We start from the raw sequence: 22,900 nt of genomic DNA, 5'->3' as shown, positions 1-22,900 counted from the left end.
TGTGGTCTGCGGGATGGGGCTCCTGGTCAGACGGATGGAATCTCTATAGACCACTGCGACCCCGCCTCCCCGTCCTCCGGATCTCGGTTGGTGCTGTACGGAGAAGCCTGGAGGACAAAGCTGGGTCAGATTTACGCCTCCAGCTTCATCCAACCAGGTCTCCGTAATGCATGCCAGATCTGCCCGCTCCTCCAGGATTAGGTCCTGGATCCAGGTCGTTTTTCCGTTGACAGATCTGGCGTTCAGCAGCACCACCTTCAATCCCGAGGGCCCGCTCACCTGGTTACACCAATTTACCTTAGGAGACCGGTTGGGAATTGTTAATGTAGATAAACGGTCCGAATTAGGCCAAATTCGAGGTCTCCTTTTTCCGCATCTCCTCCTCCCCACCACGACCTCTATGGGGGCCCCTCGGCTAGTGGAACACCTCCCCCCCTCCATGCCGCGATCTAATATCAAGGTCTTATTTCCTTATAATATGAATGTTATATATGTATATTCAACTTTGCTGCTGTAACACTATTTTGATCCAGAAGAATGCTGGCAGGCGACTTACAGCAGCTCATGTTCCCCTTGGATATTAGTTCAACCCTTAATAAAATGTATCTATATTTAATTTCTTTATGTCTACTTTATATCCTTGCCTCTATGTCTATTCTATATAAAGTATATGAACTGTATCCTGACAAGCACAGGAGATCGTCACTTCTGCCTGACTTGGCAAGGGTCTAAATGAGCACAGGAATGTCCAGCTATGCCATGGGGGGATTCCCAGCTGTGACAAAATGCCCCACCATTGTGCATGGACAATAAAGATGGAGGCTTTCCTGCCATCAATCAGAGATAAGAGCCAAGTGTGTGTACAGATCATCAGCCTCTTGGGGCTAAAAGATTACCAACCTTAAAGACAAGGACTCACTATATACAAGTCTGGCCCCTGATGGTGGAAATCACCACCCTTTGTTTCAGGGACTCTACTTACTTACTTAGGCGATCCCTCATTTTCTGAGGAGGATTGTCTTCCAGTATTCTTGTGGGTCCATATGTGGCTGTGGAGCCCTATTCTTGCTCTGCATCTTCTTCCGCAGTGAGGGCATTGGTTTCCAGGTGGAAGGCGGTCTTGGTCAGAGATGGCTTGATGCGCCTTCCTCTTGGCACACTTCTCCCTTTCACCCTCCATTCATGCCTCCTCAAATTCTGCAGCACTGCTGGTCACAGCTGACCTCCAGCTGGAGCGCTCAAGGGCCAGGGCTTCCCAGTTCTCAGTGTCCATGCCGGAGTTTTCAAGGTTGGCTTTGAGCCCATCTTCAAATCTCTTTTCCTGTCCACCAACATTCCGTTTTCTGTTCTTGAGTTCGGAGTAGAGCAACTGCTTTGGGAGACAGTGGTCGGGCATCCGGACAACGTGGCCGGTCCAGTGGAGTTGATGGCAGAGGACCATTGCTTCAATGCTGGTGGTCTTTGCTTCTTCCAGCATGCTGACGTTTGTCCACCCGTCCTCCCAAGAGATTTGCAGGATTTTCCGGAGGCAGCGCTGATGGAATCGTTCCAGGAGTTGCATGTGACGTCTGTAGACAGTCCATGTCTCACAGGCATACAGCAGGGTTGGAAGGACAACAGCTCTATAAACAAGCACCTTGGTATCCCTACGGATGTCCTGGTCCTCAAACACTCTCTGCTTCATTCGGAAAAATGCTGCGCTCGCAGAGCTCAGGTGGCGTTGTATTTCGTTGTCAGTGTTGACTTTGGTGGAGAGGTGGCTGCCAAGGTAGCAGAAATGATCAACATTTTCTAATGTTACAACATTAAGCTGTATCACTGGCATTGGAGAGGGGCTGGCCGGTGTCTGCTAGAACAGCACCCTGTTTTTTTCAATGTTCAATGAGAGGCCGAGCTTTTTGTATGCTTCTGCGAAGGTGTCCAGAGTGGCCTCTGGACATTTAACTATCATAATCCCATCTTTATCACCCAAAGCTGGACTATTGTACTAGTCTGAAGCTCCCTAAGTTCTCCAGGTATGGTCATAGGAACTTCCTGAAGTTGTCCCCTCCCAGACGGGCATTTCCCATAGCTGAATAGACTGTCAGAAACCAACTATGGCCAGCCCCATTTAAATGAGTAAATATGCTTCTCTTCTTTCAGAGCCACCCCCAAACTAATGCCTGTGACAGAATACATGGAAACTGAAAAGGTTCATTTGGTATTTTTGAGATAAAGTAGAACACAAATTATCTTAAAAGTATTGTCTAAGGCCATTAAAAACTCAGGTTTGTGCTGTGAAGAAATGAATACTATATGCCACACAATGGATACATTCAAACTACTGGTGTAAAAGCCCTTTGTAGGTAAAGCCATGGCAGCAAGTCAAGAGGCAATTACTGCATCTGGCAATATTCTTCTCTACCACTACCAACACCACATCTCATAATTAAGAATTAAAAACAAAGACACCGTTTTACCATAAAAGGAGCAACAAAAGGAGATTGATTTCTCATTATGCTTGTTTATTAATGTGATTTAATTATACCATAGTTGATCATGAAAGGAATTAATTTCAAGCAATTCATTCTTTTGTAACGAATTACTTCCAAGCTCTGGACAAATTGTCGCATAACAGTGTATATTTTGCAAAGCCCTAATTCTCTCCCATAGCATTGGTGTAAATGATGATCAAGGAAGATGAATCTTCAATGCTTCACATTTTGTTTAAAATGGATCCTGAAATGAGTTGTTTACAGCAGGGCTGCCTTCTGCACTGTGCCAGTTAAGTGGTATTTCTAGATGGTTCATTGTGTCTTGTTCTTTGTTGATTTTTCTTGTTCAGTGTTCTTGAACTGCTGTTGCTGGAAGTACTTAGCTGAGAGATTCACAGAAAAAGCACATAGCATGGGGTGGATGACCTATGAAGTCAGACATGAAAGGCTTCTGTTTCATTCTCTTTTTCTCCCCAATGCTGTTCCACTTGATTCTGAAGGATTAGTAGCTGTGTGACACTATACAGCAGTCATTTTGCTCCCTAGAGTAGCCAGTTAGATTTGTCAAGCTCTCTCCAGCTTTTTTTAGCATCAGTCAGGCATAGGTGCCTAAAGACAAATTTGTTATCCCATTTCATTTGCAGCTTGTTGTACACTGGAAAAAGGCTCACAAATTGTTCAAATATTTGAGATGAGGAGCTGCAGGCCTCTTAATTAATGCAAAGGCCAATGGAAAGCAGTTGTAAAACTATTTTCTCCCTTTTACTGAGGGTGTCTGTCTCTCTGTCTATGTATTATTACTTCTGTCTGTCTGTCTATTTCATATATTTATGTGGAGGATTGCCCATTTCTGTCTCCTATTAATCCCTATGATCCATCTATGTAGTTTCTGAGGTCAGCAAATCCAGATTTTAACTAGTTTATAAATTTTCAGTTCTACATGCTTTACCCATGATTTTTTTTAATTGCAGCACTTTAATTCCTTTTCTCTGTTCATCTGTTAAAATTCTGATCCACATTTTAAGGCTCGTTTAATTACTAGTATTTACATCAGCCTGCTTTTTGTAAGTTTCCAGTTCTACATCATCCCAAGTCTTGAAGTTTCTGGGACACGGTTTATGGTCTAGAGATGTCATGATGTGATGTTGTTCAGTGTTATGCAGCCATAGCTATTCACAGCTTGTCATTCAAACAAAACATACATGTATGTGTATGCCCAGACATGATGGAGCAATTTGGAAATCAAGACAGAAATCTTAACTAAAAGGACTGTTTCCAGATTAAGGTGAAATGTGGGGAAAATTGTGTGTACCTAGTGAAGGAAACAGGACAAGGAACATTTAAACTAACTTCTAGCCAGAAGGTGAATGCAGAGTGGAGGGTGAATCCTGATACCACATAACTTGGAGGAAGAAAACTATCTAAGCCAATACATAGATCCCAACCTCAAGAGTCTTTTCATTTATATAATAACAAATCACATTAACTTTGCAAAATACAGCAAGATGCTACTTTGCTAACTGAGCTGGAGATGTGCACACAACTTTTTCCTCTTGCTTAGAGAAGAGTCCACCAAAATTTGAGACTGTATCCTCAAGAAGATGCATGAAAGCTAGGACTCAGGGCTATGTCTAGAGAACTAGCAGCATTATTTATATCTGAAGATTGAGCACAAGGGAATATAGCACACTCCATTATAGTCAATGGGAACTTTGCCTTTGGCCTCAATGGCAGATGATGGTGTCACAATGAACAAACATGCCATTAGTATGTTATACTCCCTTGTGCTTAATCTTTAGATACAAATGTGTGAGAATCTGATACTTGTTTCATTTTCCTTGGAAAGTCTTGGGAGCCTTAGAAGAGAAATGGATTTAACAGAAAGGATTACCAGATCTGGGGTAATTGCCATGTTATGAACATTTTTCACCTACTGGATGAAACCTTCTTGACACAAATTTGCTCTAGTGATGAAATTTGGCATATTTACTATTTCAATCTCAGAACACACACACATCAGACTAGAGCTCTATTCATGATTATAAGAAATGCTCTTGCTTGTTTATATTATAAGGAATGCTGCTGCTTGCTAATATGGCAAAGGACAACTGCAGGGGAACACAAAAAATACATAGTGCTAATATGTGTATTTTGCAGTCAAGGTTGTATACCTTAAAGTCAATTATGTCTTATATGGGAGACCATAGCTCAGGATAAAGTGGCTTATTATCACACAGAAAATCCCATGTACAATCCCTACAATTTCTATTTAAAAGGATCAAGAAAGAAGTGGTGAAAATCTATTTTTCTGATTAAGGGCCCTTGCACACTAAACAAATATAGCACTATGTTCCCATTTTAAATGCCATGTACTATGATATTCTGGAGTTTGTAGTTTAGGGAAGCGCTAGAGCTGTCCGACCGAGAATTCTTAGGATTTCTCTACCCAGTGACCTCAAATCCCATATTCAGAGTGAATGGACCATTGGCAGTCTTTTCATCACACATAGCCACTTCTAGTAAGTATCCTGTTTTTTTAGTTTTAAACCAGTTTTGACCCACTTTAAGCAAAGTTGAGGAATACTCTGAAGTTTGCTTGAAACGCTGGAGAATCCTAGTGTTGAGACCTTCTAGGTAGCTGAATCGGATCCAATTTGGCCCAATTTGTGGTCCTAATGGATTCTCTAACCATCACACTTTCCCTAAGTTGATGAGCACATGGAAAGATGATAGCTCATCCCTGTATTGCCTTCAACAGGGACAGCTGCAGTACTGTCTTCAGATTCCAAGTGTGAGGCCCCATTTACACTGACTACTTAGGTCAGTGGTGATGTGGATCATCTCCATAGTGGCCAAAGATAGCATGGGGCTGATTCAAAGTAACATGGGGCAAGGTCACATTAACATAACCTTACCTCACATTAGCCAAAGTCAGGGGAAATGTTGAGTTCTGCCACAGAATTCAAATTTTCCCCCAAATTGGGGCCTCTGGGGATAGCTGGACTGGTTCACAAATGAAACAGGATGCAACTGTCCCTACTGTCATCCCATGTTTCCTGTACTTGGGCCGCCCATAGACATAAGATGACAGTCTCCTTTCCACTCTCTGTGTCATGGTGTTCTCTAGTTGTGACATGGATCCTAACTATTATCTGTCATGTGCCATGATGTTAGCTATGGTGACGGAAGCACTGGGAAGGGAGGGGAGAAAGGAGGGAGATTTCTTTCCCTCCCCTCTCCTCAGTACCCTGTCACCCTGGCTAACATAGCAGGATGCAATGGAGAACATGTAGGACCCATGTCTCAGCCAGGGAGCATCACAACAAGGAAGGTGGGGGTGGAGAGCTAGGGTTGATGCCCAACAGCGTGGAACCATGTTTGATGCTACTGGGTAGTGGGGATTCCCTCCTGCCTCCAAGGCAGCTGGGTGAGTCCCTGTGGGGACCATAGCTGAAGCCAATCTGGCATACAACATGTCAGATTAGTCCCAGGGTTATGTATCTGTGTACATCTGCTGTCAGCTCTGGTTCAGAGATGCAGTACTACTTTTCACAATCCTTAACAATATCCATGGGTTAAGATCTCTATGTGCATAGAATTGTAGGACTCTGAAAATGTTGGTGTGGATCCATTGCCATAGAACAACTCCCTTTACATTTTTACTCCTTTCAAGAAACCTCATGTTTGATAGCAGCCCCTGTCTGGTTGCAGGATTTTAGGGCTTTGTTGTAAGTGATTTTATTGTCATCGTGGAAGTCATTATATTCATCCAGTGACATGATTTCTGGGACATGATGTAGACTCTCAATTCTGCCATGCCTCACCAAGTTTCTGTCTCTGTTGAGGTTGTTACCAATGACATCTGGAACACCCAAATATGCAAGATTGCTGGGCATGTACTAGAGTTTGGGTTTCATTTGGGAGAAAAGTGGAATATAAATAAAAATATAAAATAAAAATAAATGAAATAAATTACGTTGCTGACAAACAAGGAATGGGATTGCCTCCAAATATTTAGAAGCCATAGAGATGTTTCAAACAAGTAATGTAACCCCTCTTACTCTCCTGTCCTGACTAAACCAATTTCACCCCATATTTCTCTCAGGTGAGATCTGTACACTACCCTATATCCCAGGATCTGATCCCAGATTATCTTATCCCAGATTATCTGGTAGTGTAGACTCATATAATCCAAAGGAGATAATCTGGGATCAGATCCTGGGATATAGGGAAGTGTAGATCTAGTCTCAGTCTCTCTACATATCATAGAGACTTGTTCTAGTCCTTGAAGCAGGAACAAGTTGAAAATGAGTGTTTGTGTTCTGCAATTCACTGTACCTTGTGGTGTTTCTATACTTTCTTATGTTTCATTGCTGAGACTATATTTGTGGTCCTCGGAGACCACATTCCCAAGACAATGACTGGTTTGTTTATCTGAAGCATGTAAATATTGCCTCTCAGCTCACTAACACCTCCAAATGAAACAAGTAATTTTCCAACATGGATAACACAACTTTACAATTAAATTTTTTTTAAAAATGCCTCTTTCAAATAACACTGTTCAATGGAGAAAAAGTTGCGGGCCTGAAAATAGTTGTTCTTTTATGATTTTGGGGTGCTGAAAACGAAAATGACATTTAAAAATGTATATTGGCTCTAGTTTTTATGATATATAAGCAATCACGTGATCACGTATGGTTGAAAAAATGCATGTTGTGACTTACACTATGGAAGATTCTAGAATGTTGCGGGCCTGAAAATAGCTGTTCTTTTATGATTTTGGGGTGCTGAAAACGAAAATGACATTTAAAAATGTATATTGGCTCTAGTTTTTATGATATAAGCAATCACGTGATCACGTATGGTTGAAAGAAATGCATGTTGAGACTTACACTATGGAAGATTCTAGAATACTCTAGAAAGTTTGATGACGCAGTATTAGTGCCATGTGCAAAAGCCAGAAAGCCCTATATAAGGCCAGACTTTTGAACGGTGAGGGTCAGTCAGTTGAAGACTGAGACAGTATTGTTAAACATCATTTTACATTGTTCTTTTTACTGTAGTTATGCCTCACACGTGTGTAAATAAAGCACTATGGAAAAAAGATATCAAGGCAAATGGTCTCCGTCAATGCTGTCAGACTACTGCTGGAGCATTGTAAGAGACAATCCTTTCCTTGAATACAAAAGGAAAGTCAAGAGAAGCAAACAGGATATAAACTAAAGTCACGATTAAAGCAACATTTAAACTTTCAGACTTTTCAACTGCATTAGGCCTACTAATATAGTTTCTTGCTGCACAAAGCGGTGGAACTCTCTGCCCCGGAGTGTGGTGGAGGCTCCTTCTTTGGAAGCTTTTAAACAGGAGCTGGATGGCCATCTGTCAGGGGTGATTTGAATGCAATATTACTGCTTCTTGGCAGGGGGTTGGACTGGATGGCCCATGAGGTCTCTTCCAAGTCTTTGATTCTATGATTCCATAAAACATAAACAATAGACTAATTAAATAAATATTTATCATGTATAAACTATTGGCAATATAATTTGACTAAAATTTAGTAAATATTCACGGTTTATATACATGCAGTAAGGTTAGGCGCATTATCATAATATTAAGGAATTACCTATTGTGGAGAAAATTGAAATAGCTGTTGCATAAAAACCAGAGCCAATTAACACATTTAATTATTATATTTGAATTCAGCATGTTAAATTTATTAAGAAACGGCACATTTCGTTTCCGTAACAGAAAAACTGAAAATTTGTAGAACAGTGTAATTTAAAACTGTGAATAGTTAAAAATAACCAGAGCATTCTCAAAGATCAAAGACCATGGCAGTGTAGAAGGAGCCTATTTATTTATTTATTTATTTACTGTATTTGTATACTGCCTTTCTCAGCCAATTGGCGACTCAAGGTGGTTTCCAACAAATCAGTATACATAAAACATAATAGATAAAAAACATTAAACAGTGTAAGACATCACAAAAGCAATCAAAGCAACATCATCAGCATCTCATTATTCTCAAGCATTGAACAATTCAATTGTCAGGTCATTCGATTTCCTATATTAGCTACTCTGTATTTGTAAACGCTTGCTCGAATAGCCATGTTTTAACTTGCCTCTGAAATGTCAAGAGGGAGGGAGCAGATCTCATCTCCCCAGGGAGGGCATTCTATAACTGAGGGGCCAACACTGAGAAGGCCCTGTCTCTCGTCCCTGCCAAACGTGCTTGTGACGAAGGTGGGACCGAGAGCAAGGCTTCCCCAGATGATCTTAAAGTCCTCAGTGGTTCGTAAGGGGAGAAACGTTCAGACAGGTAAGTTGGGCCAGAACGGTTTAGGGCTTTATTGGCCAAAGCCAGCACTTTGAATTGGACCCGGTAGCAAACTGGCAGCCAGTGGAGCTGGTGCAAAAAGGGGGTTGTATGATCCCTGAGCGCCGCTCCTGTTAACAACCTAGCTGCTGTTCGTTGGACTAGTTGAAGCTTCCGGACCATCTTCAAAGGCAACCCCACGTAGAGAGTATTGCAGTAGTCTATACAGGATGTAACTAGAGCGTGGACTACCGTGGCCAAGACAGACTTCCCAAGGTACGGGCGCAGCTGGCGCACAAGTTTTAACTGTGCAAATGCTCCCTTGGTCACTGCCGAGACCTGAGGTTCCAGGCTCAGCTATGAGTCCAGGATCACACCCAAGCTGCGAACCTGCGTCTTCAGGGGAAGTGTAGCCCCATCCAAGACAAGCTGTAACCCTATGCCCTGTTCGGCCTTGCGACTGACCAAGAGTACCTCTGTCTTGTCTGGATTCAATTTCAATTTGTTCGCCCTCATCCAGACCGTCACAGCGGCCAAGCACCAGTTCAGGACCTGGACAGGCTCCCTAGTAGCAGGTGGGAAGGAGTGACAGAGTTGGACATCATCTGTGTACAGATGACACCGCACCCCGAAACTCCGGATGATCTCCCCCAACAGCTTCATGTATATGTTGAACAACATGGGAGACAGTATTGAGCCCTGAGGAACCCCACAAGACAAAGGATGTGGGGTTGAACAGGTGTCTGCCAACAACACCTTCTGGGTGCGACCCTCCAGAAAGGACCGGAGCCACTGTAAAACAGTTCCCCCCAGGCCCATTCCGGTGAGGCGTCTCAGAAGGATACCGTGGTCGATGGTATCGAAGGCCGCTGAGAGGTCCAGCAGAACCAACAGGGACACACTCCCCCTGTCTAGCTCCCGGTTTAGATCATCAACTAAGGTGACCAAGGCTGTCTCGGTTCCATGTCCTGGTCTAAAGCCAGACTGTGCTGGATCCAGATAATCCGTGTCTTCCAAGAATACCTGGAGTTGTGAGGCCACCACACGTTCCAGGACTTTGCCCAAAAAGGAGAGATTGGAAACAGGCCAATAGTTAATGAATTGAGTGGGGTCCAGTGATGGTTTTTTCAACAGCGGTTTTATTATAGCTTGTTTTAAGCTCACTGGAATGTTGCCTTCCTTTAGAATCCAGGATGGGCAGGGGTCTAGGATGCATGTGGTCACTCTCATTCCTCCAAGTATCTTGTCCACATCCTCAGTTTTCACCAATTGAAATGAATCCATCAAAACTGGACAAGCAGATGCTCATGTTACATTCTCAGAGACTGCCGTTAACATGGTGTCCAGACCAGAACAGATCAAAGCGAGCAAATGCTTCACAGTGGGTTGCTGAGTTGTCAGTGCTCCCATCCTGAGTGGTGGGATTTAATAGGCCTCTGACAACTCGAAACAGCTCCACTGGATGGTTCTTAGGAGACGCAATATTGGCTGCAAAGAAAAATTTATTTGCAGCTTTTATTGCCGCGGCATATGCCCTCAGAAAGGCCACAAACTGTGTTTGATTTGACTCGCTCAGATCCGAATGCCACACAATCTCTAGTTCCCTCTTCCTTAGTTTCATCGCTGCCAACTCCTCGTTGAACCAAGGAGATGGTTTAGCTTGGCTACTTGGGACGTTCTGGAGTGAACGTATCTATTGCCCTGACCATCTCCCCATTCCAGAGAGTGACCAGAGCATCAACAGAATCACCAACCGAGGTGGCGGGAAACTCCCCAAGAGCCATCAGGAAACCCTCCGGATCCATAAGCCTCCTGGGGCGGACCATCTTAATGGGTCCTCCACCCCTGTGGAGGTTAGTGGGTGCAGTGAGCCTAAACCTGATCAGGTAGTGGTCAGTCCATGGCAACGGAGTGATGGTCAGCTCCTCTATACCAACACCATCCCCCCATCCCTCACAGAAAACCAAATCTAATGTGTGTCCAGCACTGTGAGTAGGGCCAGTTACTAATTGGGACAGCCCCACGGTCACCATGGAAGGCATAAAGTCCTGAGCTGCTCCTAATAAGGCGGCCTCAGCATGGATGTTGAAGTCCCCCAGCACAATGAGCCTTTGGGACTCAAACGCCAGGCTCGAGAACACCCCAACTAGCTCAGGTAGGGAGACTGAAGTGCAGCGAGGTGGACGGTACATTAACAGAATCCCTATTCTGTCCCGGTCACCTACTTTCAGGTGGACACATTCAAAATTGGTTGACTGCAGGATGGGGCACCTGGTCAGGGAGATGGAATTCCTATAGACCACTGCAACCCCTCCTCACCGCCCTCCGGATCTCGGCCAGTGCTGCACAGAGAACCCTGGTGGGCAAAGCTGGGTTAGATTTACACCTCCAGCCACATCCAGCCAGGTCTCTGTTACACATGCCAGATCTGCCTGCTCATCCAGAATTAAATCCTGGATGAAAGCTGTTTTTCCGTTGACAGATCTGGCGTTCAAAAGCACCACCTTTAATCCGGAGGGACTGCCATCCTGGGTATTCTAATTTACCATGTCATGAGACCAATTTGGAACTACTAATGTTGTTTCACAATCCCTAGGCCAAATTAATGGCCTCCCTTTCCCGTATCTCCCCCTCCCCATCACTACTCTTATAGGGGCCCCCCGACCAATGGAACATCCATCTCCCGAGATATGTTCCATATTCCTGTCTTCAACCCATGATTCAAGGATAGTTGATTGGTTTGATGATATTTCATTTCATATTAACCCTCCCATCCATTCATTTCCCACCCCTGCCCTGCAATTTCTGGACCTCTCCAGCCCGCTCCCACCCTCAGTCCCCTCATAAAGTGCAAATATGATTCCTACATGCAACAACTTAAGGGGCAATGTTTTGATAGAAACTAAAAAGGATGGAGCCAACTTGACTTCCCTTGGGAAAGTATTCTGAAGGTCCTACAGCAGAAAAAGTGCAGCCTGGTGTATCCATCAAACCCAGCCTTGTGGTAGCAGGACATGTAACATGATCTGTGCTGAACATATTAAGTTTGATGCAGGCCTATATGGAAGGAGGCAGTCCTTCAGACATCTTGTCCCTAAGCCTTCCTTCCTGCTATTGAGAACACTGAGTACTTGATTATAGTAATCACTGCACCATTTCCAAGAAGGCATATTGGGAAAAGCAGACTCTTCTCATCACTAATGTTGCTAACCTTTCATCCACTAATAGTCATGATCTGGTATCAAGTTTAGACCTCCACCTGTTTCTGTACCAGGAAGTCTCATCCTGAGATATAATCATACCTCCTAACTTGAAAAACAGGATGCATGTAGTCAGGCCAGCATCAGAGTGTGGTCTAGATAACAAATGTTATTAATGATGAAGAACATACAGGACAGGAGAGATTAGAGCAGTTTCCTTTTGCCTGAGCTTACTGGGAAAGGTATGTCTCTGCTCCTACTGTCCTCTACCACTCACCTCCCACCCCCTGCCAAGTTAATTGAGTGCAAACTATCTTTCCACTTTGAATTCAGTTTACAATATGAGGATGAACATGGGAGTAGGAAAGAGAACTGTGAGCTTTAAAAGCAGCCATGAAAGTGGGGCAACAAGAGATTAATTCAGACTGTCCTTACCAACTCAGGAGAGTTGGTGGGCATGGGTCCATAACACTGTGATCTAGTACAATATACACATACAAAACACTTCCTCGTCAATTTGCATGGGTTGGGCTTAGTGTGGGAGGACCCCCAATACTTTTTATGAGTTACATTTAATTAGGAAACATCCAGAAAGAGAGGGAGGAGGGAAGGTTCAGCACTCTTTTAATGACTTACATTTCTTTGGGAAAAAGAATCTTATGCAATTAGCTACCATTTCCTTTGTACTACACCCACATTATTTTACATAATTTTTAATAACTATATAGATTTCATAGATCATATTTAATAGGAAGATGTTCTAAAAATTGAGCAAGCTAATTACTTGTAGGTTAATAATTGACTTGCTTAAATTTAACTATCTTTCCGGGCTTGCCTGTGATTAGAATCATTTTGTTAATTTGTATTTTCAGTAAAAATTTCAGTTGCTAATGAATTCAAATGAACAGCAACTACTTTTGAGATTCAACATGAAAGCTAAAATTGTAGGAATACTCTTATTATTGCCCATGGCTCTTCCATGCTCCATTAAATTGAATCCTTTATAAAATAGTAGTAATATTCATCTACATAACTGAGGTTGCAGTTTGATATTATAAGCTACCAAAAGCATTCATGTAATTCTGTAATATTTTCCATAGCTAGAAAAAAAATCCATTGACCATAGTTGACTTTACAGCCAGGAATCTAGACTGGAATATAGAACCTTTTGCTTCTTAATTTTTGAACTCAACATTTACCAGCATTTTCCTTAAAGCCTATGACTGTCTAATTTTCAATTGCAGTTGTCAATATTGAGTGCCATTTCATTTATCTTGTCAGAACTAGAAATCACATGGGGGCAGGGGAGAATTCTCATATCAGATATTATGTCCTGTCTCAATGAGATATGGATTAATCTGAGGGTAGATCTACACTTTAGATGTAATGCAGTTTGACCTCACTTGAACTGCCACTACAAAATACTATGGAATCATGGGAGTTATTAATCTGCAAAATCTTTAGCCTTCTCTGCCAAAGAGAGCTGGTGACTCACCAAACTACAAATTCCAGAATTCCATAGCATTGAGCCATGGTAGTTTGAGTGGTGTCAAACAACATTAATTCCACAGTGTAAATGCACCCTAAGTAATAATTAGTCAATATGCTACTCCAACTCAAAGACTGCAGAACAAATAATAATAATAATAATAATAATAATAATAATAATAATAAAAACCAAACCTAAATGTAATGCTTCATAGTAATCTTTCTAATACAAAGTAAGCAGGCCACTTTGAGATATCCAGTTGATGTGCACATTGCCTGCTTTAGACAGATAATTAAATGGAAAATATCTAACATAGCTGATTGGTAAAGATAGAAATAAAATATATTCCTGGCAAGATTGTCCTTTATTGTAGCTGACTTTATCATTTCTGGGCATAATGCCTACAAGTTCATATATCAGCTTTGCTTTTGAATATATTTGAAATATATACCACCAGCAACAGTTTATTGTCTCAATTGATCTTCATTCAATTTGGGAAGAAGCCAAACTATTACAGAATGATTTCATGCTGATACTTCTGCTTGCAACACTTATGTGGAGGTCAGCTCTCTTTGTCTCCATGGATGGCAAATGACTTTAGATGGCCAAGGGAAGCACTTGCTGAACAATTGAAATAATTTTCTTTGTGGGCATAATTCCACCAAACACAGAAGAATATAATTTTACTTATAAGTGCCTGAGATGTTTTAGATACTACAGTAAAGCCTGCTGGGTATTTTCCCTACAGAAACTTTTAATCCTTGTTGAAGATATTTACAGAAATCATGTCTGTTAAACATTCATGAAAGTTGTTACTACACTGTAATTAAATGTACTCTGTTAACATCTGCTGCATTTTCTGATTATACAACAGCATGTAGTTTATGCTCTTGCATTACATATAGGACTTCTGAACTATTTCTGACCCACCAGTTGGCTATAGAGAATTATATAAGCCAGGCAGTACAAATAGCTTTATTGAACTCTTATGTGCTGCAATATCTAATTAGTGTAATGTGCTTGGCCTCATGGCTTACAATTTCTGCAAAGCTGACCAAAAATATTAATTGTGAGGGATTGAATGGCAACCCAATATATTTTATTTCCAACACAAATAGTATAATTTCTTTTAACAAAGGGAAGTATTTGTGTAACTTCCTTGCACCCAGTTCTATCAGAATATCATTTCTGTCTGAAACTCACACACTTTTGGATATGGAATGTATTCATTGTCCTCAAATAAAAGAACTTGATGCTATTGAATGTGCATTATCTAGCACATCTTTGGAGGTATCTATCACTGTCAATGAAGCCGGCAAGTCTTTCTCTCACCTCTGTATCAAGCTCTGTTTTGACAATTTTATCTCTACATTGAAGGGACTTCTTGGAGTTCACTACAGAGTTAGTAGCCCTTTAAAATACTCTGTGAAATAGACAAGCTACTTTAAGAAGATGTGAGAAGAACTTTCCAAGACTGACTGGAAACTGAGTGCACAAATCTGATGAATCCAAAAACTTTAGGTCAAGTAACCTGGGTGGAGGGAAAAAACTAGTTTTTTCCAAAAGTTACACCAAAGATGTTCTGAAAATTTACAGATATGAGACACTCCACAGAATTTCCATGAATAACTGACTGCATGAGAAAGTATCATAGGAGGCTCAGTGGCAGAAGGTTTGCTATACTACCATTATTCAGCAGATCAGAGAGGTCATTATCCTCTTACATTTCAGTGGAAAAGAAGATCACCAGCATTAAAACACTATATAATATAGCAACATGCTTTCTGACACAGTCGTTTCTTTTGTAAGTGCATAGTTTTATGACTTCTTAGACACCTTCTACATTGCGATATAAAATCCTGATTATCTGTTTTGAATGGGATTATATGGGAGTGTAGACCATATAATCAAGTTCAAAGCAGATAATATGGATTATCTGCTTTGATAATCTGGATTATATGGCAGTGTAAAAGGGGCCTTAGGAGTTAAGACTTTGGGGTCATGTTTATGGTTGGGCTAACTTTGAATTGGAACCAGCCCCACTGTTAACTTTGTCATCTTGCTTTCCCTGGACTCTAGGGGGATTGCAATGGCCTTGGTGGTCTTGTTGCAGTTGTGACAACAATCACAAAGCCCAAAGAACTCCTGACAGTCCCTGGGTGCCATTGCTGACATTTGCAAGGGCAGCTGTGTCATTTGGAGAGAGGATGGGAATCTCTCCTCTCCTTTCCCATTCCCTCCCACAATAGTGACAGGTAAGGTAAGGCAGGGAGTGAAGCCACCCTAACCACCCCTTTTTGTTGCTATTTTAATAATTCTCTTTTGTTCTTACAGAAATTCAACCAGAAATTGAAATCAGTCATAAAATGGTCCATTCTGTAAATGGCTTGTGGTTATATGATCCTAGCCAGAGTGTTCTAACTAGGGAAAAGGAAACAAGACTTATGAGATCTGCCTTGTTTCCTTTTTCAAAAGAGAATCAAGTGCAAAGGACATCCACTTTGAATGTCAGAATTCTGTGTCCAGGAATTTTGGGTTCCAGAAATTAATGGAGTTCACAACGTGCCTTGCACACATAGAGTGATACATAAAACACAAAGCAAATGCTTGGTTATCTCAAATTTCCTTCATTTCAGCACTAATTTAGGAAAGGTGTGTGTGTTGTGTGAAGACACTTGATTGTTGATGCTATGAAAAAACATCAGGAGTCAGAAATCCTTGTGAATCTACTGCAAACAGTCAATTTATGTCCTTTTCCTACTCACTCCTGTTCCATATGCATTGGTAGGATTAATAAATCATGCTTCCCTGTCCCCCTCCCAAGTCAGTCGCCTTTGAAGTGCAGAAGTGGTAGTGGGAAATGCTTCTGGTCACAGGTTGCTGGAATATCAGATGACTCACGGATGAGATGATGAAGTGAGGAGAGGAGACACAATGAGATGAACATAATTTTGAAACCTATCAATCGGGTATCTTCATTGTAACCATGTGGTTTCTCCTGTGAGAGCCTAGCTGTATCATTGAATAGCTAGGAGCCATCTGCCCAAGCACAGGGGCTTTTTCATTCCTGTTTTGACTTGAATGTTTGAATATAGCCTTCTTCAGCTTAGATGCTTTTGACTACAGCTCCCACAAGGAGTAGCCAGCAGTGGCAAATAGTCTCATAAGTGATGATAGCTGGTGTCCAAGACATCTGCCAGGTGCCAGCTTGAAAGAGGGGTATTTTTTTTTAAAAAAAATTGTAACTGTGTAAACATTGCTAATGATTCTTAAAGAAATCACTGATGAACAAAGAAAGTTGCAAGAGCACTAATAAAGCCTGCAAAGACACGAAGGTTCCAGAAATAATGTAATTTAGGTGCTAGGTGTGAATGCTTTTTAGAGAAGCAATTTGGAAGAGTTAATCCAGGCCATGTAAATGGGCAATGTTATAAAACATGCTATTTCAGGAAAATAATGACATACAACTGATATGTCTATATATTTTTGGGAGCCAATGAAATCAATGAATGTTATTGGTGAAGCATGTACATTCATGGTGCTATATCATTCTGAAAACAAAATGTGGGGAAAATATTGATACCTATGGATTTAGATTCAGCATCCCTGGAAAAAGGAAACAAATTTGGTTCTTGTGGTGGTAAGTGCTCTGGGGACAATTCCTAATAGAATAGCAAAACATTTGAATAAAATTACCATATACTGGAACACAGAACCACAATGATAAAGAGCGACATGGAACACACCACATTATCTCATTAAACTTCACTGATTCCTGGATTCTTGAATAGAATCCAAATCACTAATGGTTCAAAACACAAGTCAGGGCTTTTAAAAGACACACTTTTAAAAGAGGCATCATTTCATGACCCAGTTCTACTAGCAAACTGGAGGATAAACCAACATACATAAATTGTGTGGGCACATACATAAATTGTAATAAGGAAATGTATGGGGATACAACATATTTCATGAAAACTTTTCATTTATATATATTTAAAATATATAATCTATTGCTTATTTCACAAAGAGGCACACAGTTTGGAAAGCTTTGCAGTAACCCATAGTAGACTGTGAAATCAAGATGGTGGTGATGATGGTGATGGTGATGATGAAAATCTAGTTTACCCAGTGACCCAGTGGGTCCCTTCCATAACATTCTGTAGTGAAGGATCATGTGAGAAGCTCTCAAATTAGTATGAATCTCCCATAATCATTCTGAATAAGTTCTGTATATACCCTGATGTGTATGCCACATCAGCTCTATCTCAAACCATATCCCTGTCACTTATAGCTGTGGAATGTATTCAAACTCTGTGCAGCAGATGGAGACTATTTGGCAACTGTGGCAATTTGCTTTGAGCAAGAAAACTGGGTTGCTGCAAAACAGGGCTGTTAACTGGCAAAACTTTTATTTCTTTTATTGGTATGTTTTCATTGCTAGTTATTTTATGTTTAATGTGTTTAATGGTTTTATTTGATTTTAATGGTAGCAACACTGAATCCAATGTTTTTGGAAGAAAAGGAGGGGGTTGAAATCAATTCAAATGAATAAATCTGTAAAGATGCTATTATCTACAAAGGCTGATGAAACTATAACATTGTTTGTGTCTAGAGTGCCTTAGCTCTTTTTGCTTTCACTCTGATTGCAGCAGAAGGGAACGCTACATGACCTTTTCAAGTTCTTTCTCTAGCCCAGTGGTATTTATCCTGTGCATAAATGGAAGATTCCAGGAACAGCAGTTTAATAACATTGGGCAGTGTTTTTTTTTGTTTTTGACAAGAATGCTTAAATCCCATTTTCTACTTCAGTAGTACTAAACATCATGCAGAGTGTGGAATGTGAACTTTCCTTACATAAGAAACTCCTCACAAAAAATATAAACAGATATTTGGATTTCTGAGGGAAAAAAACAAACTGATTGCATCCTCCACTGACAATACTAGATGATGATGATGATGATGATGATGATGATGATGATGATGATGATGATTTTGAAAAAGGAAAGAAAAAGAAAGACAGGCAGGCAGGCAGGCAGACCAGGCTCAGAACATTTTGATCTCTGAAGGAATCCAGAAATTTACTTACATAGTCAAGAATGTGACTGGCTTGACTTTTGTATTATATTACACATCATGGTTCAGGCATCTTGTTTGCCTTACAAGGTTTTACAGGCATCATTGGAGGAGTTGTTCTAAGCTGCTGTAGTAGCTATGAGTGTGGCTAAACAGCTGATTTAATGAGGTAGGAATTTAGCACAATGCTATATTCAAAGAATTCAGGCACCAAAGGCCAGTTGTCAGCTGTATTTCTCTGTGGCTGTCGATCCATAAGCAAAACAATTCTTTATATTAGTTTAACCCAAATGTCAATTACATTTAGACTGCAAATTATACATTCCCAGATACATTTATTTCTTTGCTTTTTATAGTTTACTTATGGACATTATATTAGTATACATAAATATATGCTTTAAATAATTACCTAAAAACAAGAACTTTATTTATGAGGTGGGCAAATCCAATTGATGCCACCATGCACACTCTGCTGTTGACCTGTCCCCCGCTGTTGATTGGCAAACTTGTTAATAGCTGCCATGCCAGTGTGTAGCCACTATCTGTGATTGCATAACTGCATTAGAGTAGTGGCTTTGTGAAATAGTCCAAAGTAATTTTTAAAATCTTCAAAGGAATTGGAAGTATTTAGTACAGTGATTTCAGTGTCAGGCCATGACTCTGGAGCCCAAGGTTCAAATCCCTGCTTGGCCATGGAAAGCTACTGGGTGATCCTGGGCAAGTCATTCACTCTCAGCATCAGAAAACCTTGTAATAGAGCCTTTGGTTCTCCATAAATCAGAAGCAACTTGAAAGCCCACAACAATAAATACAGTTTGGGTATCAAGAAAACACCATAATGTCCTCAAATACTTCAAGGTTGCCAAGGATACACTTGTACCAGTTAAAGATGAGAAGCTTTAAAGAAAAAAGAAGATACGGTTACTCAGATTTAAAATTTATTTATTTATTTATTATATCCCATCTTTCTTGATCCTGAAGGGGACTCAAGGCGACTTACAGCAGAGGCAATAATTCAATGCCTTAAAACAATTCAACAAATAAATAAACATTCAGTTAAAATCTAAACAAGATTAAAAGTGGTTAAAACATAGACATTACCACTTACAGTGATAAAATCACATTATCCACAGTAATCGTTACACTTAAACACAAATCTATTGCACTCTTTTAGTTGCCAAAGGCTTGATCCCAAAGCCTTTTTTCTGAGTTGGAAGATGGTTTTAACTTGGCGAACTGTCTTTTATTTGTATTTTATAACTTATTTATTATGTATGTTGTTTTAAAATGTTATTTGTTGTGTAACATTGAATTGTTGCTGTTGTTAGCCATTCTGAGTCCCTCCATGAAGGTAGAGAAGAATGGGATATAAAAGTTCTAAATAAATAAATAAGGGGCTGATCTGCTATCGCTGGGGAGGGAGTTCAAGTGAACATATATGGATATGAATCTCTTTGAGAGTTAATCATTCGAATCACCATAGATGGAGCTTTCAACACTCCAACACTCAATTATTTTGAAGTCTTGTGTTATTTCCTGAACATGAAGAAATTTGGCAATTTTGCCCAAAATGAACTAACAGGAAAATCTCATCTATCCCTTGATATATGATCTGTGTATTTAAGTAATACAGCCATATTGTATAATTGTTCTCTCAGCAATGTGTACTTGATTTCATCTATTAAGCACAGAGGTAAAAGTCTCTGGCTCCATTTAGCAGTCCTTTGAGCAACAGGGTGCATAATTAGCTTTGCAATTCCTTTTGTATTGTTGGATAATTTGCTAGCCTTAAATCATTGTATTTTAATTTATTTTCAAAACATTAAATATTAAATATGGTGCTACATGACCCTCTCAATGTGATTAATATGAGTAATGATAAGGCAGACATATAATTAAATAACCCTTCCATAAATAGCCTGCAAAAAAGGAAGCAGCCATTAAAATAACATTATATTATTAAGAGGGAAAGCATTAGTGCACTCAGACGTAATTCTGAACAGATACCCAACCAGATCTCTCTCTCTCTCTCTCTCTCTCTCTCTCTCTCTCTCTCTCTCTCTCCTCCTCCTCCTCCTCCTCCTCCTCCTCCTCCTCCTCCTCCTCCTCCTCCCCCTCCCTGAGGCTGTTGAAAACTATTTGTAGAGCAGCAGGATGACGTCAGCTGGAAAAGAGCTGCACTGCATTCAAACAGCAAACCTCTGAAATACAAGTGATACTTCTGTTATTTAAAAGGTGCAGTTACCACATATATTCCCATCTTGGACACATTACTTTTATGGGTCTAACAGCCTACAACTCCTAGTCTGTGCAACCATTAACTGTGCCAACTTTGTGGTCTTGGGAGTTATAGTTCAAACTCTTGCTTTAATCACAACCAAGTTTTGTCATTATCTCCCTAAACTGAGATTTTAAATGCTTTGCCCATACACAGAAATATCAATAGGTCAGAATTCCAAACATATGTCTAGGGGTGACTTTTATCTTTTTATGTCCTACACTGCTCTCAAGAGTATCCCCAACAGCAGAGGGTAGCATTCAGGAAGCCAAACAACATGTTTGTCAGTCACATTTTTATTGGCAATGATACTTTGTGTCAGCCCTTTTATGTGGCAGGAAATGCAGCCAATAGATTTCGGTCTCGCACCTCTGTCCTGCCCCTGTATCATCTTCCTGGATTGGTTTTCCCAGGTAAATTGGAATTGTGGTGACCATTTTTAATAAGGGCTTCCCGCATGAACCTCTTTGTTGAGAAACTGGTGGATATTTTTAATATGGGCAGACAGTAAACCTAGATTAAGAAACATTCTAAATTAGTAGCAATTAGGGCTGGGCGGTTTCGTTTCGTTAATTCGTAATTCGTTAATAATTCATTATTTTTTCCAATTACAAAACGATAACGAACCATTCTGGAGCAATTTTTTAAAAAAACGAATTTTTAAACACGTTTTGTAAATGCTTCGTATTTTGTTATTGTATTCGTTTCGTTATTGTTCTGAGGTCGTTTCGTTATTATTTCCGCATGTCTGGGGCAAGTTTTTTGTTTAATTAGTGAAAAAAAATTATAATATCACACCAACAGTCAACAACAGAGGGAGAGGGAAGCTTCAGAAGTTTTTGGAGGTTTTTTAGCGTATTTCGCGGTCGCGTCCGCCATTAACGAATCGATTCGTTATTGTTTCGGAAATCGATTCGTTAATGTTTTGTAATTTTTTTCACATTTACGAAATTTCGTAAATACCGAACTTTTTTAAGGGAAAATTTTGTAATTATTTTAAATATCGAAACAAAAAAAAACCCCAAATACAAATCGATTTTAGAAACAAATGTTTCCGTTGTTACCCAGGCCTAGTAGCAATGTAAAGACAACATAAACATATAAAAGCAAATGCTACTTAAAAGCATGGAGTATGACATCTTTCTCTAGATTGGTCTAGTTCACATTGTGTTCAGCACTTGTCAGGCAGACCTTTTTTTAAAACTTACAATGATTATATTCTGTTTTTCTTTTTTCATATCAAAGCAGCTGTAGCACTTGCTATATTTTAACTGAAATTAAATGTGTATGCCTCTGTTTTATTGCCTAAACATCTATAAATTGAATTATTGGGAAATTTTAATTAGTAAGGAAGACTGCAAATCATATGTAAAGAACAGATTTCATAAAGTGTTATCAGTTACCAGGCCTAGCAACATCCATATATATGTCGACACAAGCCCCCTTCCCTCAATCAAAAGGCCATGAAAAAAAAATAATTAGCTATGATCCTTTCTGTTGCTCAACAAGAAATAAGAGGATCCTTCTGGAGATGGAATGCTTAAAAATAGCAAGCAAGAGCCAAGCCAATTCCTGAATGTGTTAAACATGGCATTTTCATCTTGTTAATTTCCGCTTGTTCCAGGAAACCTTTGAGTGTGCAGTGGCAAAAGAACTCCAGCTTTACTTTCTTGTTAAATATTACAAAAATGAATAATTCATGCACAGGATATATATTATTAATCTTGTTTAGCAGCTAGGCAGAAGGTGTTTGCTAGGGGTTGTGGTTAAAGATACTTAGTGCTCTTTCCTCTCAATGAGAAAAATACACAAGATTTTATTAGGATACATCTGCAGAAAGTGGTTAGTACATTGTAACGTGTACTTGCACTTCTGCATTTATCTAGAGATATGCAGGCAGAATGGGAAACAGATAAACAAGGCTTTTTTTTCATCCCAAAAGGAAATTGAAGTAATTGTGGATCTGACAATGATTTTTCCAGAATGGGATTCTTAGTTGCTGATATTATGTGATTTTATTTGTTTCATTTTTGTTTGATGTCTTCACATCTTTTTCTACTCCAGGGA

This window comes from Anolis sagrei, chromosome 1 (genome assembly GCF_037176765.1).
Source record: "Anolis sagrei isolate rAnoSag1 chromosome 1, rAnoSag1.mat, whole genome shotgun sequence".
Classification (NCBI taxonomy): Eukaryota; Metazoa; Chordata; class Lepidosauria; order Squamata; family Dactyloidae; genus Anolis; species Anolis sagrei.
Note: the sequence above shows the minus strand (reverse complement) of the source record.